Source organism: Pogona vitticeps, chromosome 4, assembly GCF_051106095.1.
Source record: "Pogona vitticeps strain Pit_001003342236 chromosome 4, PviZW2.1, whole genome shotgun sequence".
NCBI classification, from domain to species: Eukaryota; Metazoa; Chordata; class Lepidosauria; order Squamata; family Agamidae; genus Pogona; species Pogona vitticeps.
Window position 1 is genome coordinate 88,950,381 of NC_135786.1, and position 22,289 is coordinate 88,972,669.

General features: G+C 42.5%; 1 long non-coding RNA gene across 1 annotated transcript; it reads left to right on the forward strand.

Annotated features, from left to right (window-relative positions):
* Positions 1 to 562: 562 nt before the first annotated feature.
* Positions 563 to 21,536, forward strand: LOC140706684 (uncharacterized). The gene is made up of 3 exons (XR_012086490.2): positions 563 to 18,898; positions 19,620 to 19,657; positions 21,314 to 21,536. It is a non-coding gene; the product is annotated as an uncharacterized LOC140706684 (long non-coding RNA).
* Positions 21,537 to 22,289: the final 753 nt, after the last annotated feature.

Genomic DNA, 22,289 nt, shown 5'->3' on the forward strand with positions numbered 1-22,289 from the left:
ATCTCTCCTACAAAACAGCTACCCATCGCACCTGCTCTTTGCAGTCCATCATATTAAAAATGGTAATGCCTAAGGAGCCCATAAGAGTGAACATCAGGAACTGGGTTTTTTTCGTTGTTGCTCTGTACCTCTAAAAGAAACTTCCAGCAGAGGTTCACGAGGCACCTTCTCTCTGTTTTTAAGAAATTAGTTAAAACAGAATTAGTTAAAGTTTCTTTTTATTATTACCTGTTACCTGAGATGTTCTAAGTTGTTTTAATTAATTAATTAATTAATTAAAGATAAATTTAGTTAGTTACAATGGTTTTATCAATTTTATGATATCTATTTGTATATAGTATTGTATTATTCTTTTAATGTGATTTAGTATGATTATGTTAGGGACGTGGTGGTGCTGCGGGTTAAAACGCAGAAGCCTCTGTGCTGCAAGGCCAGAAGACCAGCAGTTGTAAGATTGAATCCACGCAACGGAGTGAGCTCCTGTTGCTTGTCCCAGCTCCTGCCAACTTAGCAGTTAGAAAGCATGTAAAAATGCGAGTAGATAAATAGGGACCACCTTTGTGCCCGAGAAATCAGACTTGCAAATAAAGTGTTTGTTTACTCCCAAAAGCCAATACTAAAAGCATACTGATTTGGAAACTACATGGAGTGAGAGTAGCTCCTGTTTGGCAATCAAATGCTTTCAGCTGTTCAGGAATTCCCACTTCTAAGAACGTGTCACTCAGCCCTCAGAATGGTGGCCCCACTGTCTCTTTTCAGGCACTGTGTATTTTCATGAGACCTTCCACTAATGCATATGATTAATACATCTTTGTGTGTGCACCCAGTGCATGTGTTGTTTCTGCATGCATGTAAATACATTTTTGTGCGCTAATGTATATTGCTAGCGTTAGCTTTAAAATTTCTTTATCATAAAACTTAATGGTGTTGATGCTGCATACCTAAAAGGGAGCGTTTGTCATTTCTGCCATAAATGTTTTGCTCAACGGTCTTAATTCACTGTGTCAGATAAGAGGAAATCATGTTAGCATATATTTATGATTTATTGTTCCTATCTAAACACCAGAGATGTTAGAGAAGTAGTTCTTTTTAATCTAACAGGAATAGTCAGGTAAAACCCACGCTGATCTTGCTCTATGCATGGAAGGAATAAAAAGCATTATATAGGTGATTCTGGGACCTTCAGTGTTCCTACAGGCCCATTTCAGCTGATCTACCTCTGCCTGGGTTATTTGTAGGTTCTGCTTGCTGTCTTGCACGTTTCAGATGCAGGCCAGTAGAAGTTTTGATTACTTAAGGCAGAGTAGAGCCGAGAATTAAAGATCTGTCCATGATCATTAGGGATGGGCTTGGTATTCCAGGCTGTTTTGGCATTTCACAGATTTTTTAAAATAAAATTCAGAACAGAGATAAGATTCTTACATCAGAGGTCCCGTCTTTCTGCCTGTTGAAATAAGTTTACCTACCATCTAGAGAACCACGATTCATATCCTAGGCTTGTCTACTCAGAAGTAAGTCCTGCTGAGTTCAGTGGGATTTGCTCAGTGTTAAACATGTTCTATCTTAACGGTCCAATTGATTTCAGCTGGAGAGTGAAGTGTGTGCTCAGATCAGAAGATTGAGCAATGATCAGCTTTGGTTGAACAGTGCCCTTGATTTACTCTGTGCCACAGCTACAGCATTTATTTCTAGCAAATGTTGTGCCACAGAGGATGTTATTTAGCTGCCTCCATCCTTGATAAGTTTCTGTACTATTCTGTGGAGACTCTGGTGTCTGAAACTTAGTTTTGATTCAGGCTAAATCCAATGGTGAGCCCAAAAGAGAGTAGACTCATTGAATCAGGGGGATTGATGCAAATGTGGATTTATACAACTTATTCCTATTCTTTGCCATGGGTTTGCTCTAGTTTTGGTGAACAAACACTCTAATTCATTCATTAATTGTCATTTTAAGCTTCTGCACTTAAGCTGACACTTCCTTCTTTGAAATAATACTTTGAAGATACCTTACTACAGAGCCGTAACGAGGTTGGAGTGACTGGTGCTTTGGTCCAGGTTACCAATATTTAGAGGGTGCAGGTATTTGTTGCTAGGAGGGCATGAACTGTTAGTGTTAGGTGTTGAAGGAGGGTGAGACCAACCACCCTGTGTGCATAGACAGCCTTCCGCCACTTCTCCCAGAGCAGAAGAAAATAAAAACCAGGTGGGGCCTCAGCATGAAACCAACATGGTTGTCATGCAGTTAAACCCAGGCAGTTTCCATTCTTCCATCCTCTTCCCATGTATGCCAAACTCACATGACCAGAGCTTACTCAATAGAGCAGTAAAGCCCCAGGTGCCAAAGTGAACACTTATGGCTCATTTATCTGAATAAAACAAATCAAAGTGAATGTTACTTCTGATATATATGAGTTCAAAATAATAACGATGATAACATGAGTAGATAGGACACAGCACCTATGTCTTGAAACTTCTTCGAACAAACAGATCAGCAGGAAACTGCTGGATAGCTCAGTGGTTTTGGAATCCTAGGAATCTAGGAGGCAGAGGGTTGGAATTTGATTTCCCGCTGTGCCCCCCTGACACGGGCTGCATTCGGTGGACCATAGGTCTCTTCCAGCTCTGCAGATCCATCGAACTGACTTATAAAAACCCTAACAGGGTTTTCATGGTAAGTAGGCTATTTCAGGAGTGGTTTTGCCAAGTCCACTCCCCCAGTTTGGCCAAATGGGGATTCACTCCCTAGTCTCCAGAGTCCTGGTTCATCACTATACTACACTGGGTAGCGCTGGTTTTAAAAAAGATAAAGAAAAACGAAGCTTCTTTCAGATGCGGTGAAGAAGAACAGGTTAATTGCTTCTGTTAATAATTTTTAAGACCATCAATATTTTCTGTGTGCAGGAGGTTGAGAATGAATTAATCCTGTATTAACTGATTAAAAAGCTGGGAGGAGGGAGAGGGAAATGGATGGATGGAAGGCCAAACCAGATCTGGTGTTTTAGCAACTGTGTAAGAGCACAAACGGAGGGACGTGGTGGCGCTGCGGGTTAAAGCACAGAAGCCTCTGTGCTGCAAGGTCAGAAGACCAGCAGTTGTAAGATCGAAACCACACGACGGAGTGAGCTCCCGTCGCTTGTCCCAGCTCCTGCCAACCTAGGAGTTCGAAAGCATGTAAAAATGCAAGTAGATAAATAGGGACCACCTCGGTGGGAAGGTAACGGTGTTTCGTGTCTAGTCACCCTGACCACGTGACCACGAAACTGTCTTTGGACAAATGCTGGCTCTACGGCTTGGAAACGGGGATGAGCACCGCGCCCTACAGTTGGATACGACTGGACTAAATGTCAAGGGGAACCTTTACCTTTACCTTTACCTTTACTTTTACCTTTACCTAAGTGCAGAAACAGAAGGAAATTGGTAGAAGGAGTTGGGGAGTGATTTTCATAGAGACTGCAGTGCACCTGGTGGGATATTTTGAGCTTTTTCTCCTCATCAAGTCTCACTGCAATCCTGATAAAAATCAACACTTTTATTGTGAGTTTCCTTGGATACCTGTTGCCAGACAGGAAGCTGGCATATTTTTTTTTGGAGATAAAGTTACTAATCTACCAATGAATCTTGATAGTAGGGACATAATAGAGACCAATACAATGGACATTCTTAGAACAGTGGTCTTCAATCTTTCATTCCCAAATGTTGTGGAACCACAACTTCAAGAATCCCTGTTCATTGGCCATACTGACTGGATCTTCTGGAAGCCAACGTCCCTTAACTTCTGGGCATCCAAGTTTGGGAAGCAGTAGTGGTGGGCAGAAGGTAGAGAGTAATGTTGTGGTGGACCAGCCCATGGGCCTGCTTCTGCCGGAAGCCTAGGAGCCCTGCTGGGACTAGGGGGGGCAATCAATTTTTCTTTTTTGCTGAAGCACCCTAGAGCTGTTAGCTTTAGTGGGGTGAAAGATTGAAGTGCTGGATGGCTCACAATATACCTGAAAGCCTACGGGCCTGGCCATGGGCTAATACAGTCCTGGCAGTTCCCATCACCTCTTGCCAGCTTGGCCAATGGCAAGGGATCATAAGAAGTGATGTTTAACAACATCCGGAGGGGATTTCCTTCCTGTGTTCAGGCTTCGCTCCTGGCAGCATGTAAGTTTCATTGAGCACAGCGGAACTGCCTTCTGAGTAAGCACACATAAGATTGCCCTGAAGCTGATCCTATTCTTACCCTATACATTCAAGTCAAGTTGGTAGAGCCTCGAGGGGAATTCTAGTAAATACAACACTGGAAAAGGAAAAGCATGAAGGACAGTGCAAACTTGAAGTCAGGCCAGGCCTGCTCTGCAACAGAATAACAGAAAAGCTCGGATAAGGGAAAGAGAGAACACGCTGTCTGCTGACTCTTGGGATTCCAGTAGAATGCCCTGGTAGGGGGCTCCTAGATTTGCTTGAACTGGCTCTGTGTGTCTTCTTGCTGGGATCAAAGAGACTGTGAGAACTGGTGGTCTTTTCAATGTTTTAAACTTGCTTTCTCTCCCTCCTCCCTTTCCTGCATCAGGGAGAATGACTGGCTTTGTGTGCTGGCTGTTTAAAACATACTTCAAAAGAAACTTGAATCAGTACATGCCTGTGCTATATACAAATTAAAATAATTGATTTTTGGCAGCCTTTTGGAGAGTGAAAGAGAGAGAGAGAGAGAGATAAATTAAAAGGATCACATTTCCAATCCATTGCGCCGGATTGCATGTTGATTCCAAACGCACCGCTCCCTCCCAAAACTGGAAGTTCGCCACCACAAGGAAGAGAGAGCTGCTTGCTTTCATTTAAATTTGACCTCCTGTCATGGCAGCTCCTCCTCAAACTTTTACAGTTCAAACCTGTTGGGATTGGGCCCCAGCCCAGCCCTGCACCCTTTCTTCTTTCACAATTTTTACTTTATTTTATTATCCTTTTGGTTTTGAGGAGTCGCTTTGCAACAAGTCACTGGATTTGCACTTGAGGCTGGAGATGTCTATGTGTGAGGACTGGAGAGAGTTGGTATCCCTTTGTGGGGCAAGGTTTCCTCCATTCCCCTCATCAGTGGAAGTGAGACACCCAACAAAACACAGCAGTTCCTGGCCTGTACCCATTCAGTGACGGATGACAGTGGGTCCCACACTATCTGTGCTGACCTAAAAATAGCTTTCAATTAACATTGCATTTCAAGAATTGGAAAATTTCCCAGAAGTCCATTCTCTTTCTCTCTTCTCCCCCCTCCCCTCCCCTCTTCTGTTTCATTACATTTTGCAGTAATAATACACAAGCCTGTAGAAAACATGACGGGTAATGAAAAATGTAATTAATATAAGCAGTGTAAAGCATGTTTTTTTTCCTCTGTTGTCCTTGCAGAAAATTGCTGCTTTAAACGGAGCAGGATGTGAAAATGCATAAAGCAAACACTGATATGCTCTGGTTTGTAAATATCATATGCAAAACCGTGAAGGCAACTGCTGTTTATTTTTCTGACTTGCTGTCACAAAATCTTTTCAGAAAGTCTTCCCCCCCCCATCCCAACTGAAAAGATGTAAACGACAACAACGATTATAACCTATGGGGCAGATTGCTTTTAACATTCAGAGGTTGAGGGTACAAAAATTATACGTAGTTTTTTCTCATTGCTTGACCCTGTTGCCAGGAAAGAAATTAAGCCACCCGTACACCCTGTGGAGGATTTGTTAGCACAGTTTTGTTTTCCCTCTTTCTATCACAGTTTTATTCCATGGCATTATGTATAACCCTTTGCCAGGATCCGAAGAAGGGGGAAATTGTTCCAGCAGCCCCAAGGAGATTTTATTATGGGAATCCCCACACTCAACAGAAGTTTCTTCTGTACTCTGTCTTGCCACTTGCCCACTTGCATTTAAACTGAAGAAAGTTTCAAAAGCAGTTTGCAGTATGATCTGGGGGATCTGCTGCTTGAAAGAGAAATCAAGAAGGAAAAACTCAAATACATTCTACCCTTTATTTGAGCCCAAGCCATCTTTTGGGTGGCGTCCTGTGCCTCATGGTATGCTTTGTTAAAAACAGCTGTGAACGGAGGCATCTGCACAGCCACAGATATAATCACAAAATATCAGCATCAGCTCATCATCTCTTGGGGGCCCATGGCCAAAGCCAATTTTATTTTACATTCCTGGAAGAAAAGGCTACCGGAAGGATGCTGGTGATTAATTGTTTATCATGGCTGGCTCAATGGGAAATGGCTAGACCATCATTCATCTCGCCCGGGATTGTCTACCAGTAAGTGACTACCAGTAGATCTCCCAGGTCCCAAATCTACTTCTTGTTGGCTAGAACTACACATTTGCAAAAAAAAAAAAAAAAAAAAAAAAAAAAAAAAAAAAAAAACGGAGAAAGTGCATTTCCTGTGGGTTGGCCCCAAACAGGTGTGACTCTGTAACCCGCACTCAGACTGCAGTGCTTTTCCCCCTTTGTTTTAATCCAGTGCGGGTGGGTACTGTGACAGTATCAGGCTCTGGTTGTGACATCATAGGATGGGAGCCGATGCTCTGCTTCCACCCCATATTTTAAAGGGTTTATGTGCATCTTCGGATGCACAACTTTAATTACATGTTTTAAGAAAGGAATCCCACATCTGCCTGTGCAAAAGGAGATACGAAGAGAAAAATGGAAGGCAATGGCAGTTGAGGGAGGGGGTAAGGGTGAAAAAAAAAGCATTAAAAAGCATTAATAAATCTAAGACTGGCAGATTCATCTGGAATATAAAATTATGTGAAGCCAGTTTACAAATGTAGGATAAAATCTTTGAAAATAAAATCAAAATCATTAAGAGGAAGTTGTACTGGAGAGAATACATACTAATTTTCTATATACAGTACACGAGATTTGGCAATACCACACTATCATGCAACGCCTTGACAGGTAGTAGTATCCAGGATATTCTACCACACCTACTGATATGTGTACAATCTATATTCAAATTAAATTCGACACTAAGGTTCAAGCTTTTTTTGTGATAGGAGGTTAAATACACAGGAAGAAGAAGAATAGCAACTCTACTATAGGGATGTCAACCTTTTCGGTGAGACGTACTTTCTTTAGAAGTGGTGGGGGAGGGGCCAGTGGACAATTGGTGGGAAAAAGGGGACAGCCCTGCCTGAAACTGCATCATCTGTGAAAATCAGAGCAGGTAAGAAGTGGCCTGGACACCATTTACAAGCAGGGATGTGGACTTATGGGCCCTCCCTAGGGTGAACAGAGCAATGCCTTCCCACTGAGAATTGGCTGTTCATCCAAAAAACACCTTACTGAATACAGCAGAACATGTTGGAGCAGAACGCCAATGGAAACATTCTGGTTCTGGTACTACTACTAGGATTACAGCTCCCAGAATTCTCCAACTCAGGGATTCTGGGAGTCAATGAAAAATAAAAGAAGTGGCTTTTCCATCCTCTGGATTGCAAGAAGCAGTGCCAGCCATGTCAAAAGCTGTGTCTGCTGCCTTGTCTTGTGCCTGACATGGTCAATTCACCTGCTGTTGTATTTTCTTGGGCAGCTGCCTAGTCTTGGCAGAAGAGCACAGCTGGACCACCTCATGTGTCCGACTTCGATGAGTTTTTTTTTTCTGGCTTATGAAGAGAGCACATATTTCAGTTTTTGCAGTGTAGCTGCCATGTTTGTGACAGTCGATTTTCAAATGTATGTGTGTAATTGCGTATGTGGAGGGAATAGTCTTCCATTTCAGGAAGATGGTATCCATGAACAAAGCCGTGTTCAGGCATTTTTAAAGTGTGTGGGTTTCCCATACACAATGAAACAATTGTGCTAATCCTGCCCCATCCCGTGTTGCTTTCAACACATGAAAGCAACGGTCTGAGGAGGGGAAGGCTGCCATATTCATGGTGGGGGGCATCTCGTTCTTACATTTTGTAGTATCTGCCTCACAGGCTGCCTGTGGATGCTGACCTATACTGAATCAGACCAGAGTGGGCTCTCCACATAAACTAGAATTCTGATTTTTTTAAAAAAAATTGTTTGTGTCTCACATGGAGAGCTTACATGGATACAGCAGCCTTCCCATCTTCATTCAACTATTTTCATGGGTTAAAAGTGGCAAGAAAGGGGGCAGGGCTAACATTCTCCCCTCATAGCATGTGGACGACACATGCTTATGAAATGACTGAATAGGGCAGAAGCAGCATGTCCCCTCCTTCTCCTACTCTCATTGTTCAATGTACAATTCAAGATGGTTTTGCGAGCAAGGAAGGCCTGCTCCGAGACATTTGGCTGCCTGAGGTGGAGCATCACATATCTGTCACCCCAGTGAAGATTTGTGGTGCATTAAAAACAAACAGATTATTTTATTACATGAAAAAGAAAATCCCATATGTCTCTCTCCCTATACCTGGCCATAACATTTGTTGTTGTTGTTTAGTCGTTTAGTCATGTCCGACTCTTCGTGACCTCATGGACCAGAGCACACCAGGCCCTCCTGTCTTCCACTGCCTCCAAGAGTTGGGTCAAATTCATGTTGGTTGCTTCAATGACACTGTCCAACCATCTCATCCTCTGTCGTCCCCTTCTCCTCCTGCCTTCACACTTTCCCAACATCAGGGTCTTTTCCAGGGAGTCTTCTCTTCTCAGGCCATAAAATACAATAATATAAATTAAGTAACTAATTGTTTGTGCTGTTTCATGATGTCTTAAATCTGCTTTTTGAGGCAGCTGCCAGTAGTAGCAGGGCTGGTCCTGGATTGGAACAGCATGCACCATTTAGCTCCCAGAGTGATTGAGAAAAAGAAATAAGGTTTTGCATGGAAGCCTTGCTTTGTGTAATGCACTTTTCCTTCCTGACCAACCATGCCATTTTTAACCAGAATGCAAGGAAAGGAAGTTATCCGTATTAAAATAATGCTGCAGGAGTCCACTGTGAGATCTGGCCAGGCTTTGTGGTTGGCAGGCTTTCCAGACAGAGAGCAGGCAAAATGAAATCCAGGTAATACGGTAAATGCCACCACTGTTTAGACCGTTTCTCTTGGGCCATGCCTACCCCTTGCGGTATGGAGAGCTCAGTCTGAAGGTCACAGCATCTCCCCGCTGTAACAATGCAACATTTCAAACACATCCTCTTCTATGGGCAGCTGAGAAATTGCTTGTGGTTCATTATTTTCCCATTCTGCACCCCTTCCCTCCCACCCTCTCTCTTTCCCTTCCCCTTCTTTTCCCTGCAGCTGACATGCAGCATTCATTGTTGTTTGTTTTTCTGCCTTGTTCCTGGTTCTCAAAGTTTCCCTTCTGGCCTCCAGTTGTTGGACGTGAACTTTCTGATGCCACATGGGGCATCCCTTCTTCCTCATGCCCTGCGACTGAGCGGGTTCCCATGTGAAGCGAGGTTTTCCCCAGCCAGGGGAAAGAAGAAGAAGAAGAAAAAGGCCTTGCCTCTCTCTCCTGTGGCATTCTGCACAGCCATTTGGAGTCCCAGATGTAGGAAATGAAATAATCCACGCTCATACAGTCATGAAAGTGCCCATCTGGCACACAGGAACGTCACGCAGTGGAAGCACACAAGCGTGAGCTCACTTTTGTTATGGCATTTCATAAACAGAGAGGCAGTGAGCAGGCAAGTAAGATCTTTGGGATAATAGCAATCATATTCATCACAGTGAATTTAACCTTCTTCCGGGCAACTTAAAACAATAAACAAACAAACAAACAACTTATATAGTATGACTTGTACAGTGTGACCATATATTTTCTGACCCTATGTGATTTTTAATGCATTGTGAGGTATGAAAATGCCCCAGCTCTTCAGGAGCCTTTGTGGGTGCAAAAACAAGAACATCCCATAATACCAGTGACAGAAAACACAGGTTCACAAGAAATGGAATGGTTGTTTTAAGTAGCTGCCTGCTGTCCCTTTTTGCAAACTATTTCAGTTTTCAGTTCATTTCAATTTTATTATTATTTAGAAGCAATTAAACCAATGTATTAGAAACAGCTTAAACCCTTTTAGAAATGTGTTGAAAATATAAAAAGACATGCAGCCTGTTAAAAAATTCTTCATAGGCAGCCTATAACATAACAATGACTGCAAAATGTTCGTCTTAAAAATACTAATATTTCAGATTCAAGACAAAACAACAACATGTACCTTGAAAAATTCAGATGCTGTTACGGTATTTATTTGCAAGGGAACCTCATTTTAATGGTCTGATAGGAAAATTTTCTAATTTTAATAATAAAATAGTGTCTGCTAAGGGAAATGTCCCTAAAGAATGGCCATTCTTTGTGCCAGGCACCCTGCAGACAACCAAAGCACGTCACGTTGATGGACTCTGTGAGTAAATTTCCCACACACGGTGCACCGTCTGCTGGTTTTCTTATCCACTGCTCTACTGCAAAAGTAACAGCCAGGGGAGAAGGAATATGTGTCTTCTTCTGTTGAACGGTGCCAATGTGTGTTAAGTCTTTGATTAGCAGGACCTTCTGCCAGTTTTAAAAATGGTTTCTCACCACATTTTGCCCAGTGTGGAAAAATATTCCGTCAGTCGCGTTACCACACTGCGACCAGGCTGGCCTGTGCAACCAAACTGTGCTTCTCTCTTTGTTTGACAGATTATGTGGTCCATCTCTCAGGAGTGCTTCAGAGGTTCTTAGAATGGTTTCTTTGTTTACATCATTCTTTGACACTGGCTACTCCTGAATGATGTCTCTGAGGGCCTTTTAATGAACCGCCTGTAAATATCTGCACCAGGCAGGTCTTCCCATTTCTGCTTCTCATTAAATCAGCATCTCCACTTGGTGTCTTCACCTCATCAGGTCAGGTGCTGCATGTGCTGCCTTCCGAGGTCTTCTGCCCTTTGGATGGCCACGCCCACAGCCACAGGATCCATTATTTTCACATGTATCTGGTAGCATTTCCAGAGGATGCATTTCAACTGTGTTTGTACTTCAGGAATGCTTTTGAGAAAAGGTCCAATTCTGAGAAGCTTTCGACAGGGAGCCCAGTGTTGGTTGTCATCAAATGTGTAGTGCTCACTCTCCAAGTTCCTCGAAAGTGCAATGCTTTCTTTTCATTTCATTTTCACACTACAGAACACATGGGACACAACCACTTGCAGCCAGGCGTAGCACCTTCCCAACCTCGCTTTTAGTAGCGCGGACGCCTCCCATCAACCCACCTCACTACAAAGCAACAGCAGGGTTGGACTCTGTTTCTCATTTTCATCCACCCTACTCAGACCACAGGAAAGCAAATTAGAAATGTGTACAAACAGGACAAATGCTGGCTCCATGGCTTGGAAACAGGGATGAGCACCATGCCCTAGAGTCGGACACAACTGGACAATTGTCAAGGGGAACCTTTACTTTTACCTTTACAAACACAAACTGTTTATGGGGTAGCTATGCATTTACCCACTACTGAATTCTCACTTTTTAAGGGAATCCTGACTACCTGCAAAGAAACGACAACATGTTTTTAGTTTTGCAAACAGTACATCTCATAGTCATTGTAAATAAAATAATGCTTATGCAGGTGGCAGAGCTTCAGGTTATAAGTCTTCTGCCTTCTCTTGCTTTTATCCATGGGGAGGGTCCGTTTCTCTTCTAGGAACTCACACCAGCTTATCTTCATCACACTTGAACCAGAAAAATATAGTGAGTCCTTCTCCCCCCGCCCCCATATGTTACATTGTGTGGGACAAAAAGGAGCTCAACAGAAAATGGAACAGAGTTGCAGTTTTTGTCTGTTGAGAAACAAAACAAAAGAAAGCAAAAAATTGTAGATGGCAGGAGGCCGAAACTCAGGAATATTGTTAACAACACTTTAGGTGACAATGTATTAAAATGCCTATTTCATCTGCAACAAAACATGGCTTTGTTGTTGTTATGTCCTGTCAAGTCGCCTCTGACTTACGACTCTGCCCTCAACTGCCCTGATTAGCTCTTGAAAATTGAAGCCTTTGGCTTCTTGTAGGGAGTCAACCCATCTCAATTTGGGTCCTCCTCTTTTCCTGCTGCCGTCAACCTTTCCCAGCATTATTGTCTTTTCCAGAGAATCCTGCCTTTTCATGATGTGTCCAAAGTAGGACAGCCCTGGTTTCATCTTTTTTTGTCTCCAGAGATAATTCAGGCTTGATTTTATTTAGGACCCACTTATTCCTTTTTCTGACTGTCCAGGGTATTCACAAAGCCCTCCTCCAGCACCACCTTTCAAACAATTTACCCCCCCCCCCCCCGTTAGCTTTCTTTACTGTTAAGCTTTCACATCCCTACATGGTGATTGGAAATACAAGAGTGTGGATATTCTTGGTCTTTGTCTCCAGTGACACATCCTTACATTCGATGATCTTCTCTAGTTCTTTCATTGCTGCCCTTCCAAGTCTTAGTCTTCTTCTGATTTATGCTATCTGCCCTGATGAAAGTTAAAATGTGTGTGTATCAGGATAGAAGAGAGAGCTGTGGAAAGCAGTGCTGCTCAGTGGTTGAACCCAATCCTAGGTTCAATCCACGGTGTCTCCAGGCAGGTTTAGGGCAGATCGTGGACTGAAACCCAGTCAGAACAGGCAGTAACCAAGTAAGGTGGACCAATGGATTGGCTCAACACTGAACTGCTTCCTAAGTTCCCATTCTTGCTTGAAATTGCTCCAAGATGGCAGTTTGGCACTAAGATAATTGTTGGGCTGAATTCTTCTTAGCACATGAAACTCTTGTCTGCCCTTAATCACATCTGGTTTATGAATGCATTTATTTTGTAAAAAAGCCCAAGCCAATGTAAATCAAATGGCAGATAAAGGAGAGATAATGAATAGAAACTCTCCTCTACACACACACACACACACACACACACAGAGAGAGACAGACAGAGAGAGAGAGAGAGAGAGAGAGAGAGAGAGAGAGAGAGAGAGAGAGCTGACATTTAGCCACTGGAGTTATAATTGCAGAACAAGGAGCAAGCCTGATGTGTAAATTAATCCTGTTGAGACAGGGTACGCATGTTGCATTAGTCTTTCAGTTAATCCAGGACTTTAATACGATGTCCTCAAAGACACAAAGACTTCCTTGGGATATTTGGCTCTGCCAGAATGAGATTCTCGCTGGGTGGGAAATCAAGAAACACCTTGAAACAGAGTAGGTGGTGGTTTAATACGAATAAGAAAAGTGAAACTGTGTGCATCCTTTTGCATCTTGTTGAATATTATTCTGAAAGATGTGCATTTGGCTTTCATGCTAAAAGCACCAAGGGAATCCTGCCACCTGTGATAGGTTTTCACATTCTGATACATACCATTCATAGGGAGTCACTGTGTAATGCTTGAAGCTGGGCTACATGTTACTCTCACATAGGGAGTTTTCCTGGCAAAGTCCCCCGGCTGCAACATCTAGAAACAGACACTATGTGTTGTTGCCACAGTGGCAGATTACAAATGCCCCTGGGCTTGACCCAATCTCCAATGGTTTGGCTCCAAGGAAGAGTTGAGTGATCCAAAATCCAGAGTAGTTCCTCTCTTTGCTTAAGTTCTTGCACAAGGCTTTGCATAAACTCTCATTTAAAAAAAAAAATCACAAGCTACTTACATTTATATAATGCAGCCCGTGTCTTCCCTATTCATTTGGTTTCTCATATTAAACACAGGAAGCTATTACGGGAGGTTGCCCTATGATCCAAGAGCAAGCACCTCACCCCTAAATTCTATAGTGAGGACTCCCCCAGCACGAGACACAGGCTGCCTGTGGAAGCTGATGTATATGGAAGTGAATCATTGGGTCATCAACATGAATAGGGGCTAAGCCATAGGTTAGCAACATGTCACCTTTGGGCTATTGTTGGGCTGTAATTACTATCAGCACTAGCCATCTCAACCAGTGGCAAGGGGGGAGGGAGAGAGACAGGAATTACAGTATAGGTGCATGTAGAGGGCCACAGGTCGCTCATCCCACTGTATCCCTGACTCTCCAAAACATCAGAAAGTGCACCAAATTGCAATATTTCCAAGACTGGCCTTGTAGAACCTCTGCAAGGACAGCCCGGGCACTATTCCTTGAGCAAGTACAGCCCTTCCTCATGGTAAGAACCCTGTTACAGCATGCACTAAGAAGTCACCTGTTGATGCTTGCAGAAGTGATCACGGAACAATGAGACAATTGTCATCACTTCATCATTTGCATGCATCATGCCGCCTATGAAAACATTCTCTGGGCGCAATACAATTTAAAATGGAAAAAATAATACAGTAACATGCAAAGATGTAACACACACACACATATGCATGGACATATATGACTAACCCTGTAAAACCGTATAAAAGCCAGTACAATAAAAATATATATATATAATGCAGAGTCCTGTGTGTATCTGTGTGTTCTGTGCTGTCAAGTTGCAAATGACTTTGTCACCCTAATAGGGCTTTCAAGGTAAATGAGATATTTAAGGGGTGATCTTACCAGTTTCACTTCCCCAGTGAGTTTCTGAGACTAAATGGATTTGAACCCTGTTCCCCAGAGTTCTGGTCTGTTGTTGTATCCAATACACCACAATGGGAATTGGTACATAAAGAGTCCTAAGGAGGCAAAATTGGCCTCTAGATCTGAAGTTATCTATTCCTGGCCAGGATGGACAAATGCACAAACTTGTTGTAAGTAACTCCCTGTATCTCAATAATTGGCTGCTGTGAAATCACCAGGTTTTCATCCACAGCCTACCATGACATTTCACAATTTGCCAAGAATTGCCCTACAGTCGTTATTTTACCTGGTATTGTCAGGATGGCTAGAGAGGCACACCTACCTTGCACTCTTTTCTCCTTGCTTTTACCACTTGAGCAGGCATGGCTCTGAAGAGGTGCTTGCTCATGTTTAGTGTGTCCCGCTGAGCAGGAATCCATTCCCTGCTCTCTCCCCACCCCCACCCCCAATTCCTGCTTTCAAGGAGAGTCTACATGTGAACAGAAACTGTTCTTTTTTGGAATCGTCCCTGTTCATGTGGAGAAAGTGAGAAGGGAAGGGGGGGGAACTAGCTATGGATATCTATCTGTGTTAATAATGTTGGCTAAAGTAGCAATTGAGTAACTTATTATGATGAAAGCAAATCATTGCAATTCTGTGTAACCCAACGTCATATTTTCTTGCCTGTTGTCATTACAGTTATAAACCAAAATTTGACATGATGGAGAAATGGCTGCACAAGTTCTTTAAAGAACTTCTACACTTTTATTATTGTTATTATAGATTAAGAGACATTCCGGAACAATTAAGTATGACCTCTTAAAGAATTAGAAGAATTACAATGTTCTAAAGTGCTATGTTAAATTTTGGCAATGGGTAAGAAGAACTAGGCAAGTGAAACTGAGCCCCATCTAAGGATGGGACGTAATTAATTTTATTTATTTATTTACAATATTTTTATCCCACCTTTCTCCTTAAGAGAGGCTTACATCATTAAAAGACAACATGTAGAAGCTACAAACAGTAGGTATACAAATATTAAAAAAGAATTAAACAGTTACATTTCATTACATTAAAAACAGTAATAAAATAAAAGCTAAAACTTTTAAAACAAAGCACAACTATCCATTAAAAAATCCCTCTCAGACCACTAGGTATTAAGGGAATGTGTGCCTGAAGAGAAGGGTCTTTCCATTTCAGTTCATTTTTATAAGAATTTTCCAAAATTCACTTTGTATCCTGAATGGAAATTCTTCCAAAGTTTTTACTTTCAAAGAAACTGTATGTAAAAACATGTTGGATGCAGGCAAAATTGTAAGAGAGTCTTACAACCAGGCCCAGGTCTTTCCTTAACATTCTGGATTTGAATCCTGGCGTGTTCAGATATTTTGATGATGAGATAAGGATAGCTAAGTGGGTTGGGTATCTGGCTAAGGAGCCTGAGGTTGGGAGTTTGATCCTTCACTGTGTGGAAGAGCCAGGCTATACGGTCTTGAGCAAGCTGTATAGTCCCAGAATGCCCCCAGAAGAGAAGGGTAGCCCCCTTCAGAATACTTAATACCATGAAAACCTTGGAAAGGGTCACCATAAGTCAAAACTGATTTGATTGTTGTTCTTATTTCTAGGGTTTGTGTTTTTTTTTCCTAAGAGGCACCTTGTCTTTAACGCTCAGAGAATGGTAAAAGGGGAAATAGCTCAACTTTTTATTTCAGTTCTGTTTTGAAGAATTAACTAAAATCTCACGATTGGGATGGAAAGATGCTACATTTTTAAAAACCTTTATATAGGGTGGAGCAAAACTGACAGATTTCTCCACTTCCTGTCTCATCTGAGAACCCTACTTTGTTCTGATCTTGAAGCCAGGCTCCTTGCTCTGTCACACTCAGGAAGGATTCACACAATGCATTTTTTTTTCAAAAAGGGAAAGGTGTGACAGGGTTCTTTTACCTTGTCAGTTTTGCAGGGCAAATGTTTATGGAAGCACTTGGCGACAGCTGCTATTTATTGTGTCAAGTGAAAGGTTCAAGCATGAAAGGACTGCCTGCCATGGTAAATGCTAGCTGTCACCAGATGAGGGCGCATATAGAAGAAGTGCTCACCGCATGAGGCTGACAACATAAAGCCATCTTGGAAAGTGATGTGGGGAAATGGCCTTCATAAGAAAGATGTTTACTAATGCTGCATGGAACAGCAACTCTGTTGTGTCTGCTGGGGAAGTTATCAGTAGCCTGTTTTCCTAATATTGGGAACAGGGAGAGGATAATTTCCCTTAAAAAAAAAAACTCCCCGAGGTTATTTTTTCCAGTTTTATTCGGAAAAGGGCAACTGCCCTTCTTTGATATAGCAAAGGGTTGACCACTTTGTGTGTGTGTGTGTCTGTGGGTGTGGGTGTGGGTGCGCGTGCATGCGCACACACGCGCACACACACACACAGAGCAGGAGAATTTTAGATGAGACTGGAACAAGAAGCGGGATGTTGAGTGTCACTCCAGATAGCTATACCCTTGAGATAATTACACTGTAGCAGAAGATCTTAATTGGCTCCGGTCTTAAAGTGATGCTTGTGGATCGGTTGCACTTGGAGAGCAATACCTATGGAAGCCTGATAAGTCTTTTCTCATGGATCTGGCTAGGAATAGTCTTGCTGGTTAATGGTACAACCCTACTCAGAATGACTTGCTTTGAAACCAAAGGTGTGATGCTGTGCAGTGCTGGAGAGGCCATCTGTATCTGTATGTCAGCATACATAGTAGGTCAGGATTTCTGAGAGCTGTAATCCAAGACGATTTGGGGATCCAAGGTTGGGAACCATTGAGGTAGGGGAATAAGTTTACTGGCATCAGATAAACTTAATTTGAGGTGGTACACCTGGACTTGATACAGCAACTGGGCTGTTAGTACACAAACACTACAGCTTGGGAAAATTAGTTTGAGAAAGTATAGTTCCCAGTGTTCCCCAGTACTGACCACATTTTACCTGGGGAATTCTGGGAATTATAATCCAAAAAAGGAGCATTTTTAGACTCTGATCTAAAGAACCAATCTTCCAGAAAAGCTCGTACTGTTATGGTTCGTCCGGCTTTGTGGTTAATGTGCTTGATTTACTCTCTGGCAACTTGACAGGAAGTTTTGTACCAGGGAATAACTTATTATAATAAGTAACTTTACAAGCAGGAGTAAGCTATCCCAGATGACTGTGAGGGAAGTTGCAGAATTTCCAAATTAATCTTAGCTCTAACCCTGAGAAGCCACAAAGCTAATTGGGGAATTGAAAGCTTTCAAAACATGTTAGGGAGCTTGATGGGTACACGTTGAAATAAACACAAACATTTAGATAAAGCTACCATTTTAATTGTATTAATTCTGCCAATTAATGATAATGGAAGAGCCGTCCAATTAGCTAAATAGCTAATAGTTTTATTAAGCAGAGGCTGGCAATTTAAAGCAAACAAATTCTTTCTAATTTTATCCCCTTGCTCACCAAGATATTTAAAGGATAATGGGGGAATCCAATAAAGGATATTGCTGAAAGAGAGCTACATTTAAATTGCTTAATGGCTTTAAGAGTTTTACCTCAATTAACAAATACTAAACCTGAGCACTTAGTGAATTCCTGTAAAAGAGACATCATTTGGCCAATTGAAGAGAGTTTAAAGAAAATTATAAATTAACGTACTCTCTGCATAAGCAGTGGTTGCGTTAGGAGGACTAATGCTCTCTCCCCCCCCACTGATTTGCCTCCCTCCAACCTCAGCCACTCACAAGAAGCAAGGGCCAAAAAAAAATCCAACCCAAAGAAAGAAACCTGTTTTCTTTACTACAGTCTGGATGACAAAGAGAGAGAGAGAGAGAGAGAGAATCTACGATTATTCTTTTTAGCAGTGAATTTTGAATAAATGCGTTTGACCCATTTGACATGCATTGGGTCAAATTCGACAATCTTTCTAAAACTGAAATACGTTCAGGCTCTCAAAGGGCAACAAAAGCCTTCTTGGAATTCAATAGGCAGAATAAAAGCCATTTTAATAATGTGGAGGATAAAATAAATACCATTAAAGCAATGCCATTGACTGCCAGTAATGAAGCAGCCTGGAACTTATCCAGATTGATCCAGATGGATAATCAAAGCTATTGTCTTCCTGTGTCTTAGGGGCTAGCTATTTACTACACATAGACACATTTATTAGCACTTGACATGGTGCTCTGTTTCTTGCTTTTGTTTTGTTTTCTAAGGAAAAATTCAGGAATGGGTGGCTGAAACTGGGCGGGCCACAATCATACTTAGCAAATAGAGTTTCCCTCTGTCCCAAAAACCCCACTGCAGTTTGGAATGTTACTTTTTCTAGAGGACCAAAGTTTCCAGAATTCTCCAGCCAGGATGTCCAGTGGAAGCTCATCCATTAGGGCAGGTGGTGTGTCACCCCTCTAGCCCATCTTCAGCTCCCAGACTAACATGCAGGTAAGTTTGCCAGGGTATTCTTTGCCCACCCCAGTTTCAAGCGTGGATGGCATCGCATGGATCCTAGAGGAAGGCAAGAGTATGCATAGGCTTTCTGACTCAATCCATGCCTGAATATGGACACACAGTTTGAGGTGCAGTGCAACCAGTGCTCTGAGGGTCAAAGTTCCAGGACTTTCTGAGACAGAGAGACTGGGACGCTCCCTGCCTCCCTGACTTCTCTGTTGGCTCTGAACATAGCTGCAATCCTCAGAGCAGCTGGGGAAAAAAATTAGAATTCCCCAGCTAGTTGTTGAAGCTGTCCTGGCTTTACTGCGTAGTATTTGAGGGTGCCTTGGCCTTGAAGGGGTAATTAAAAGCCATTCGCTTACAAAACATGTGTTCCCCATTTGTTGGTATAGACTGAGACATCGGTCTGCGTTCTGGACACTCTTTAGGAAGGTACTGGCTATGAGGACTGTAACAATGAGAATGTGCATTTCCAATTTGACCAGTACATCACTGCCCAACCACCCGTATGTCCTTTTCATAATGTTCTGACCCAGTTCCTTGTCTAGATATGTAATGGAGTTGTGCCCTGCGAGTTCTCCATGAAAAACAAATGGCAAGGCCAGGTCATGGACTGAATGGTACGGGCAGGGCAGAAAGTGTTCTCGCTAGCAGCAGTCTGCAGAGTTGGGTACTCTTGTCTCATTTTTATTTCCCCTCTTCTTTTTTCCAGCCACCAGAAGAAACCTCAGCTGCTAAATCCCATGGAAGGTAGGGAGGGACTTTAAATGGACACAGTTCTCTTTGAGTCCTTCTTAAAATGCAGAAAGCCTGCTGTTCTCTATATTGGTTTTGCCCTTTCTTCCCACTTGCCCTTCCTGTGGCCTGGGTCAGGCGTTTGTAGTGCTGTGGCCACTAAACTTGGATTTTTGATCAGCAATTTTGCAGCAAGAAAGATAACGAAGGTTCAAGAGCATGCTCTCCTTCTCCATTGTCGCCAACTGAGCAGCTTCCTTACTCTCCCTTTCCCTACTTGTAATTGCAGTGCTTGAATGCCATTTTTAATGTAAGGGATCAAAGGAGGGAAGGGGTGTGTGTGTCTCTGTCCTGCCAATGTCTCTGGATCCTTTGTTTTGCCCTATAGTCACTGTGGAAAAACACAAACACCTTTATTTGTTTTGTGTTTATATATTTGTCAGAAGACAGTGTACATCCTAATAGGCCTGATGATAGGCATGTTGATCCCTGACCCTGGGTTGTTGTTGGAACCTAGGAGAGTGACGCAGTTCTCTTACCTTTTCAGTTCCAAGTACCACCTGTGGTCTCACTGCAAGCTTAGATAGTTGAGTAGGATTTGTGCTGTGGGTGTACGGCTGCATAATTAATGTCCATGTTTGTAGATGGTTGCACCTTATCATTTGTACTTTGTGCCTGGAAGGGATGGGAGAATACGGTTTAAAGTGAACCGGTCTAATTCACACTTGCTAGGACTAATGTGCAGATGCAAACCACATTTATCTGCTACACACTTCTCCAAATTTTGCAATGGCATTTTGACTCCCAAATTCCATGGCTTAGGAAAAATTGTGAATAGAAATGCATGCAAAGTATGCACACAAAATAAATGCAAGCTTCCTGGAAATGTGTCAGAATGGGTTGATGCCTGAATAGATACAAAACCGATGAGGATTGGAAATAGACTGATAAATCCATTTCTGATGTTGAGGGCAAGGGGTAATGAGTGCAGGTGTGCCTATTTAAGTAAGTTGGCATGATCCTAGTTGGCAGGGATGTGTGGGGAATTTCCCAGCTTGAGACACTATTAAAAGTAAATAGTAATTCCAAATATTTGCCATTGAGGGCCATGACACCATTGGGCAGGAGACCTACTACGTCTCAGGCAAACCTTTTTCACAGCTGCAGGGTCAGCTCATGACTGAGAAGTCCGTATTACATCCAAAAAAAGGTACGGTTTAGGGAGAGGAAGAGATTATAGGCAGGCTTTCCCTCCTGTCATCACTTGATTATTTTTATTTTCCACCAACCTGAACCATATTAGTATTGTTGCTTTTTATTTTATGATACTGTTTTTATTCCATTTTTATTGTAAGCCGCCCAGAGTAGACTTGTGTCTAGATGGGTGGGGTGTAAATAAGTAAGTAAGTAAGTAAGTAAGTAAGTAAGTAAGTAAGTAAGTAAGTAAGTACGTGCGTGCGTGCGTGCGTGCGTGCGTGCGTACGTACGTGCATGCATACATGCATGCATGCATACATACATGCATGCATGCATGCATGCATGCATACATACATACATACATACATACATACATACATACATACATACATACATACATACATACATATTGGCTGCTTAATTGGTTGTTTGGTTGGCTAACTGAAATATTTTTAACTTGCCTTATGTCTGCAGATCTCAAGGCGGGATGTAATCAGTGAAACAACTGCACCATAACCTAAATAACAATAATGAAACAACTGACTCATCAACTTCAAACCCATAGGTAACAAGCGCGCAGAAGCCTCTACTATCTCAGGCCTCCAGGAGGTGCTCACTCTTCCACTCAGTTGCTGCCACCAATACTTCAGTTCAGTATCAATTATTTAAGGAGACAAGTGTTGCTTCAAAACTAAAACTTGTTTATTTGATCAATAAAATAAGTAAATCACAAGATGTTAATCAATATCTTTCTCTCACTGACACACAGACCCTTTTCTCACTAACTTATTGGCTCACAGGCCCACAGACTCACTAACTCTCTCACAGTAATCTCACATCTCTCCAAAACTACTTTCACATACTCCACACACACCCCATTTATATCCCAGCTCCTCCCCCTTTAGCACCACCTTCCGTCCCCTCATTGGCTGCTGTTCCACTGCTCAGCTGTGATGGACAGGTGAGGGCAGGGCTGAACGCTCCACCATAATATAAGAATGTGTAAGCCAAGCCATAATCTCACTAGGTCCCAAACACTTGGATGAACAGCCAGGCTTTTAAATGGTAACACTATGAGGCCATTTTGACACAATGAGACACTATTGGTGCCACTTGGGCCTCTAAAGGAAGAGCATTCCTGAACCAGGTTGCAGCAGCTAAGAAAGATGCGTCTCTACACTGAGTAGTGCTCGCCACAATGGGACACAGAAGAGGACCTTGCTGGCAAATGTAGTTATTGGGCAGTTGTTTGTGGGAAAAGTGTCCCCTGAAAAAAAGGCAGCCCTGAGGGCAGGTTTAGGCACATGAACAAGGTCTGGCAACCTCAGGCCAGAGAAGTAGGGAAGACTCTGGTGGGTTGAGTAAGAGCAGCAAGAAGAAGGCAGAAGCCTGTGGGGTGTTGTTTTTCCAGGACAACGGACAGAGCCTGTGGTGTCACCTGTGCATGTTT